Source organism: Rutidosis leptorrhynchoides, chromosome 7, assembly GCF_046630445.1.
Source record: "Rutidosis leptorrhynchoides isolate AG116_Rl617_1_P2 chromosome 7, CSIRO_AGI_Rlap_v1, whole genome shotgun sequence".
In the NCBI taxonomy this organism is placed as follows: Eukaryota; Viridiplantae; Streptophyta; class Magnoliopsida; order Asterales; family Asteraceae; genus Rutidosis; species Rutidosis leptorrhynchoides.
Genome location: NC_092339.1, coordinates 167,087,843 through 167,097,135, shown reverse-complemented (window position 1 = coordinate 167,097,135; position 9,293 = coordinate 167,087,843). Strand labels below are relative to the sequence as shown.

Sequence of the window (9,293 nt, the reverse complement as noted above, 5' to 3'; positions counted from 1 at the left end):
ATATTATCTCTTTTCGGTAAAGTAATTTCGGTTCCAAGACCTAATTTAACTCATGACGAATTTTTGAAATATTTTGGGTTGATTGATTAAAGATATTTATACCTTAAGAATAAACGTTAAATTTCGCAGTGATGTAATAAATTTTTGAATGATATCAATAATTTCGGACGCCAAACCTAATTTTATTCAATACCAATTTAATACTTTATAGCGAACAAATTAGCGTTTATAATCAAAAGGTTAAAAATAAAAATAAATAAAAAAAATAAAAACTGTACAAACATACCTGTGAAATAGATTTCTTAGTTCTATGATCTATCCCATTCATAAGATAGTCGGTTTAATTGGTTTTCCATGGCTACATAGGCGTAACCTCGAGCATTCAGTGTTTTTTCTTCTAAACATATGAACGGTCCGTCTCTGCATAAAGTAACAAATTCGGTGTTTGAATAGGTTTGATTATTTGAACATTTACCTCCATGTGACCATTTTCTGCATTTGTGACATCTTTCTAGGTGTCGTGCTCTTCTTTTCACTGCGGATTTTGATTTTCCTTTACCAAATTGTAACTTATTATCTTCGCATCTAGATTCTTTTCTAACTTCGTCCAATCTTTCTCTGATTACTGATACTATTTCACTCAGAAGTGTGTCATTATTACGTTTAGTGATCAAAGCATGTAGCATTAGACCATGGTTTAGTTCACAGGCAGTCTTCATTTCCTAAAAAAATAAAAATTCAGAATGGGGGGAGAAGACTAGTTCTTTAGGGTCTGCTAGGGAAAGACCGTTCGGGTTCCATTTTCGAGAACTACACGAAAATAGACAATCTAACTCTAACAGAAATACATAAAACTCCCTATACTTAGTTAGCTGTGGTATCGAAATTGTGATTAACTTCATTGTCTTCTTCCATCGGACCATGTATGTAATGTTTAACTCTGTGACCATTAACTTTAAATTCAATCCCATTTGAATTTATTAATTATATCGTTCCGTATGGGAAAACTCTTTTGACTATGAATGGTCCAGACCATCTTGATTTCAATTTTTCAGGAAATAGCTTGAATCGTGAATTGAAAAGAAGAACTCTGTCTCCTTCTTTAAATTCTTTTGAACTTCTGATTCTTTTATCATGCCATTTCTTCGTTTTTTCTTTATAGATTAACGAATTTTCGTATGCTTCATGTCTTAATTCTTCTAATTCGTTTAGTTGACTTAATCGTAGACGTCCGGCTTCATGTAAATCAAGATTACATGTTTTCAAAGCCCAAAATACTTTGTGTTCAATTTCTACTGGAAGATGACATGCTTTTCCATAAACAAGTCTAAAAGGTGTGGTTCCAATTGGAGTTTTGTAGGCTGTTCTAAAAGCCCAGAGTGCATCCTCCAATTTAATGGACCATTCCTTCGGATTTGATCCTACGGTTTTCTCTAGAATACGTTTTAAAGCTCGGTTGGTATTTTCAACTTGTCCACATGTTTGTGGATGATATGCGATGGAGATTTTATGAGTTACTCCATATCTTTTAAGAACTTTCTCAAGTTGATTATTACAGAAATGAGTACCCCGATCACTTATTAAAGCTTTTGGTGTTCCAAACCTTGCAAAAAGACGTTTTAAAAAGTTGACTACAACTCGTGCATCGTTAGTTGGGAGAGCTTGTGCTTCCGCCCATTTAGATACATAATCAATGGCTACGAGTATATATAGATTATTATGAGATTTTGGAAATGGACCCATAAAGTCAATACCCCAAATGTCAAATACTTCACATACTTGGATGACATTTTGTGGCATTTCATCACGTTGACTTATTTTTCCGGCCCTTTGACAAGCATCACAGGATTTGCAAAGAAGGTGTGCGTCTTTGTAAATTGTAGGCCAATAGAATCCAGCATCATAAACTTTTCTTGCTGTTAGTTGAGGCCCATAATGCCCTCCTGTTGGTCCTGTGTGACAATGGTTTAATATTTTACTGGATTCATCTCCGAATACACATCGGCGTATTATTCCATCTGGACAACTTTTAAACAAATGTGGATCTTCCCAAAAATAGTGTTTTATATCACTGAAGAATTTCTTTCGTTTTTGGTACGATAATCCTTTTTCAAGGAATCCACATACTAAATAGTTTGCATAGTCTGCAAACCATGGGATTTCATTATAATCTATCTTCAATAGATATTCATCAGGAAAGTTGTCTTGTACGGCCGATTCATTTAGAACTTCTAATTCGGGATTTTCAAGATGAGAAAGATGATCAGCGGCGAGATTTTCTGCTCCTTTTTTATCTCGGATTTCAATATCAAACTCTTGTAAGAGTAAGATCCAATGGATTAATCTTGGTTTAGCATCTTGTTTTGAAAATAGGTATCTAAGAGCAGAATGGTCGGTATAGACCACCGTTTTTGCTAGAACGAGATATGATCGAAATTTGTCAAAAGCAAAGACAATAGCAAGGAGTTCTTTTTCAGTAGTTGTATAGTTCGTTTGTGCTCCTTTTAACGTCTTACTAGCATAATATATAGGTTGAAATCGTTTTTCAATCCTTTGTCCTAAAACGGCTCCCATTGCAAAATCACTTGCATCGCACATTAGTTCAAATGGTAGATTCCAATTTGGTGTTATCATGATCGGCGCATTAGTGAGTTTCTCTTTAAGAATATTAAAAGATTTGATACACTCATCTGAAAAGATGAATGGAGCATCCTTTTCTAGGAGTTTATTCATAGGAGTGGCAATTTTAGAAAAATCTTTTATGAAACGTCGGTAAAAACCGGCATGCCCTAGAAAACTCCTAACTCCTCTAACATTGGTGGGATGTGGAAGTTTAGCAATTACATCTACTTTAGCTCTATCCACTTCAATTCCTTCTTTTGAAATTTTATGTCCAAGAACGATGCCTTCTTTAACCATGAAATGGCATTTCTCCCAATTAAGTACTAGATTTGATTGTTCGCATCTAATAAGCATTCGTTCAAGATTAGCTAGACATGTTTCAAATGTATCACCGAAGACTGAAAAGTCATCCATGAAAACTTCCATGCATTCTTCTATCATGTCATGAAAAATCGCCATCATACACCTTTGAAAGGTTGCAGGGGCGTTGCAAAGTCCAAATGGCATGCATTTGTAAGCAAAAGTACCATAAGGGCACGTGAATGTGGTTTTCTCTTGATCTTCGGGTGCTATTGGAATTTGAAAATATCCGGAAAATCCATCTAGAAAACAATAGTAAATATTTCCGGCTAATCTTTCCAACATTTGATCTATGAAAGGTAAGGGAAAGTGATCTTTTCTGGTGGCGTCATTTAATTTTCTATAATCAATACACACACGCCATCCTGTTACAGTCCTAGTAGGAATAAGCTCATTTTTCTCATTTGTAATGACAGTCATGCCACCCTTCTTAGGCACGCATTGAACTGGGCTTACCCATGGACTATCAGAGATTGGATAAATTAGACCTGCATCTAGCAGTTTAATAATCTCTTTCTTAACTACATCTTGCATATTAGGATTTAGTCTTCGTTGGCGTTGCACATACGTTTTATGACCTTCTTCCATAAGGATTTTATGTGTGCAATACGAAGGACTTATTCATTTAATATCATGAATCTTCCATGCAATGGCTGGTTTATGAGCTTTCAACACAGAAATGAGTTATGATTTCTCATTTTCAGTAAGAGAAGACGATATTATTACAGGTAATTCAGATTCACCATGTAAATAAGCGTATTCCAAATGGTTTGGAAGTGGCTTTAACTCTAATTTCGGAGGTTCTTCTATCGATGATTTGTATCGATATCTGTCTTCTTCTTTTAGCATTTGAATTTCTTCTGTTGTTGGTTCATATCCATTAGCTATAAATGTAGCTAACATTTCAGCTTCATCAATTGGTTCATTACCTTCTCCTAAAGAACATTCTCATGTTCCTTGTAATTCTGGAAATTCTTCTAATAATTCTGCATGTGCATCTATAGTTTGAATATAATAACATGTATCATCTGCAGATTGTGGTTGTTGCATTGCTCTATCACCTGAAAAGGTAACACTCTCGTCCTCTATACTTAGGGTCAATTTCTTACCGAACACGTCTATCATTGCTTTAGCCGTATTTAAGAATGGTCTTCCTAATATGAGAGGAACTTGAGAATCTTCTTCCATGTCCAGAACAACAAAATCTACTGGAAATACTAAAGTACCAACTTTAACTAGCATGTTCTCCATTATCCCTCTAGGATATTTTATTGATCTATCAGCTAGTTGTATGCTTATTCTGGTTGGTTTCAATTCTCCAAGGTCTAGTTTAGCGTATAGTGAATATGGCATTAGATTTATACTAGCACCTAAGTCTGCCAATGCTTCTATTGAACTAAGACTACCCAGAAAACATGGAATTGTGAAACTTCCTGGATCAGATAATTTTTCTGGTATCTTATTCAACAGCACTGCTGAACAATTAGCATTCATGGTAACAGGCGAGAGTTCTTCCATTTTATTTCTATTTGAGATTAGATCTTTCAAGAATTTAGCATATCTAGGCATTCCTGAAATCACATCAATGAAAGGAAGATTTACATTTATCTGTTTAAACATATCCAAGAATTTGGATTGCTCGGCTTCAAGTTTCTCTTTCTTCATTTTACTCGGGTAAGGAAGTGGTGGTTGGTATGGTTTAACATAAGGTTTATCATTAATTGTGTTATCTTCATTAACCTTTTCAACTACCGGTTCTTTTTCCTTATCTTGATTAGGTTGTGGTTCTTGTGGAGTAGGAATAGCTTCATCAGAAGTTACAGGTATTTCAGGTGGTTTAAGTGTTGTACCACTTCTTGTGGTAATGGCTTTAGCTGTTTCATTCCGGGGGTTAGCATTTGTATCACTAGGTAGACTTCCCGATTTTCTTTCACCTATTAATCTTGCTAGGTTACTTACTTCTTGTTCATTGGTCTGTTTTTGAGATGTGAAAAACTGCGTTTGAGTTTCAACTAGCTTCATCATCATATCTTCTAAATTTGGCTTTTTATCATCGGTTTGTTGTGGTGGTTTGTTTTGAAAATTAGGTCTTTGCTGATTGTAATTATTATTGGATACTTGTTGATTGCTAGGACCTTGTTGGTTGTTGTATGGAATATTTCGGTTATAATTCTGGTTTTGATTGTAAATCGGTCTTGGCGGTTGATAATTATTCTGATAATTATTTCCAGGCCTTTGGTTTATGTATGAAATGTTCTCTCTTTGTTCCATTGTTAGTTCAATACTGAGACAATCTTTTGTCAAATGTGGTCCTCCACACTGCTCACAACTAATTCGTATTGAGTGAATATCGTTAGTCATCTTTTCCATTCGTCTCTCAACAGCATCTATCTTTGCGGAAATGGAATCTAAGTCATGGCTAGAATCGGCTCTAGCTGCTTTAGATGATCTAACGATATCTTTTTCTTGGTGCCACTCATGTGAGTGGGAAGCAGTGTTATCAATAATTTTGTAAGCATCAGTTTCGGTTTTCTTCATAATAGAACCACCAGCTGCTATATCTATGTCTTTCCATGTAGTGATGTCGCATCCTTGGTAGAATATTTGTACTATTTGACAGGTGTCTAAACCATGTTGCGGACATCCTCTTAATAACTTTCCAAATCTTGTCCATGCCTCATATAGAGTTTCATTTGGCTTCTGTGTAAATGTAACAATTTCTGCTTGAAGTCTTACGGCTTTAGATGCCGGAAAGAATTGTTTAAGAAATTTTTCAACTAAAACATCCCATGTATCAATCGCCCCTTCAGGTAACGATTCCAACCAATCTTTGGCTTCTCCCTTTAAAGTCCAGGGAAATAACATGAGATATATCTGTTCATCCTCCACTTCTCGGATTTTAAATAGTGTGCAGATCCTATTAAAGGTACGTAGATGTTCATTTGGATCTTCCTTCGGCGCACCACTAAATTGGCATTGATTAGTCACCATGTGTAGAATCTGTCCTTTGATTTCATAATCTGGCGCATTAATGTCTGGATGAGTAATTGCGTGACCTTGGCCAGTGCGTTTAGCTCTCATTCGGTCTTCCATACTTAATGGTTCTGTTACTTTCATAATTGAATTTGTTGAATCGAAATCACTAGAGGATTCTGATTTAATGGTTCGTTCCTCAACAATCTCTGTTTGAATGATTGGTGGTTCCGGAGGAAAGTTTAGTGGTTCAGGATCTACGAATCGTCCCTGAATATTCTCCGGATTCTCAATTGTGAGGTCGGGTTCAAAAAATGGATTATCGGAAATTTGAACTGGAGTACTTGGTCGACTGGATGACGATTCTAAAGAAAAATCAACGGCGGTAATATTTGCTAAATGGCTTGATCTAGTTACAGGTGGTGAACGTACAAAATGTGGTGAACGTCTTGCTCAGTGCATTCACTGAATATCCTATTAGTTTTTTTAAAAAGGAAAAAAAAATTATAATAAGTTATCCAATCAATAGACTTTTCTGATTTTGCCCACGTTTCGAATAGCCAAAAGATGCAGCAGAGGGGCAGGATTCGTTTGGTCTCAATATAATTGAGGACTGTTTGGCTCCAATAACCCGGTCCACGTACAAATCCAACTATTACTACGAACCAGAAAATTTTGATGTCTATCAATTTAACCACTTAAAATAAATTTTCGTAATTTTAAGAAATTTAGATAAGAAGTAGAAAAAATTCTAAGTCCTAAAAACTAGAATGACGAGAAATAAGAAAGAAAAAGAGCGCGTCGGAAAAAGGTCGAAAAAGAAAAATGGTTGAAAAATAAAAGGTGACGGAAAAATAAAAGAAACTTATAAAACTTAAAAACACTTGACTAACCTAACCTTATTACTACAACTAACTTAAAATTATAATCGCAAATTGAGATTACTAATTGGAATGATAATTGATACATAGGTAAAAGTCGTCTAAAAATATTAAAGCTTACAAGAAAAACTATATCCCAAATGGAAATAACTTAAAAAGAAACTAAAACTTAAAAAGGCGTCGCAAAATTCTAAAGTACCTAAATCTTAGTCTAAAGAAAAAGCACTTAAGGGATTTTATGGCAAAGCCTAAAAATCTATAAATAAAAATAACTATGGCAAAAACTATGAATTAAAACTAAATACGAGCGAAAAATACAAATATTACGCTAAAACTATTAAAGAGGGACAAAATATAAAAATAAACAAAAAGTTGTAAAAATTACAATTTTTATAAAAATATTATTTTTATATTATTTATTTATTAAAACTATTAATTTTATATTTTATTAAACTAATTAAAACAAAATAAACTAATAAAAACTAAATATTATAATAAATATACCCTAATTAGGGTTTAAGTTTAAATATAATTAATAAAAACCCGTAATTAATGCTGCTACGGCTTCTGTGTACCCGTGTCAGACTGTCTCCGCGAGTCGCGGTATTCGAGGCTGCAAACTCCGCGAGTCGCGGGGTTCCAAAATTCAACTCTGGTACAGTTTTTTATTTCGACGTTTTTTTTTTGTTTGTTTAAATCAAAATATTTATATAATAAAAACTTATATTTAAAAACTAAAATAAAAATAGAACTACTTTATAATTTTAAAAATATCTTAAAAATAGATTTATATATATATATTAAATTTTTTTTTTTCGTTTTTTTTATATGTTCTAAATAAACACAAAATATTTAAATAAAACTTATATTTTTATAAAATAAAAATAAAGAAACTTTATAAAACTTAAATATTTAACAAACTCTTAAAAATATTTATATTTTTGTTTTCTTTTTATATTTTCGAATAATTAAAAACGTATTTTTTTACAAAAACGTATTTTTATAAAAGTAAACTAAAAATAAAAATCTTTTTTTTATGTAGCGTTGCGCTTCCGGCTTTTAAGCTGGATTGTCCCCGGCAGCGGCGCCAAAAATACTTGATAGTTAAAGCTAAGGGGTATAAAATACTATTAATTACGATACAATTTTACACAAGATATTTATTTATTTAGAGAATGGATATACTTAAACCTTGCTACAACACTTATAGGCAATGTACCTAATCGTACAGTAGTGTAGTTTTTAGTAAGTCCGGTTCGTTCCACAGGGAAAATCTTTAAACAAAGCTTAACGCTATATTAGTTTACTTTTATAAAAATACAAATATATATATATATATATATAAGTAATATTATTATTATAAAGGGGGGTTTTTACCGTTTAATGACCGGTTTGTCGATTTTAAAACTTTAGTCGCAGTTAAAACCAAATATAAAATAATAAATAAATACAAGACTTAATTTAAAGCGTAAAGTAAATAATGATAATGAAATTGCGAATAATAAAAGTGCGATAAAATAAACTTGCGATAATTAAAAACTACGATAATTAAAAGTGCAATTAAATACAATAACAATAAAAATGCGATTAGAAGTGCAATTAAATATAAAATAAAGGAAATTAAATATGAAATAAAAGAATTATGCTTATTTAAACTTCCATAACCATGATGTTTGACGTGTTGATTTTAGTTTTATGCCCATGGGTTAATTGTACCTTGTCCTGGATTATTTAATATGTCCGTCTGGTTTTTGTCCATAACAGTCCATCAGTCATAAATATAAAGTGCGAGTGTCCTCGTCAAATTATCCTTATACCCGAAGTTAAATATTCTAACTAATTGGGGATTCGAATTGTAACAAGGTTTTAATACTTTGTTTAATGAATACACCAGGTTATCGACTGCGTGTAAATCAAGGTTTTACTACTTTGTTAACAATTACACCAATTACCCTTGAATGTAATTCACCCCTGTTTCAACAATTATAGTGGCTATTAATCCATTCCCGTGTCCGGTTAAATGAATGATTATTTGTACATATAAATACCCCGCCCATCGTGTCCGATCGAGTGTATATGGTAATTTATAGGGACGCCCAATTGTAAATCTTTATATTAACATTAACAAACTATCATTTAGTTAAACAAATAAAAAGCCCATTAATAGCCCATAGTCTAATTTCCACAAGTGTCGTTCTTTTGTCCAAACCCCAATTATGGTACAAAGTCCAATTACCCAATTTTAGTAATTAGCCCAACATCATGATTACTTCGGATTTAAATAAGCATAATAATAACTTAGCTACGAGACATTAAATTAAAAAGGTTGAACATAACTTACAATGATTAAAAATAGCGTAGCGTTACACGGACAGAATTTCGACTTACACCCTTACAACATTTGCTAACATACCCTTATTATTAGGATTAAAATTAAAATTAAAATTAAAATATAAA

General features: G+C 32.9%; 1 non-coding gene across 1 annotated transcript; it reads left to right on the top strand.

Moving 5' to 3' along the window:
- Positions 1 to 5,608: 5,608 nt before the first annotated feature.
- Positions 5,609 to 5,715, top strand: LOC139860726 (small nucleolar RNA R71). The gene has a single exon (XR_011763350.1). It is a non-coding gene; the product is annotated as a small nucleolar RNA R71 (small nucleolar RNA).
- The last annotated feature ends 3,578 nt before the right edge of the window (positions 5,716 to 9,293 follow it).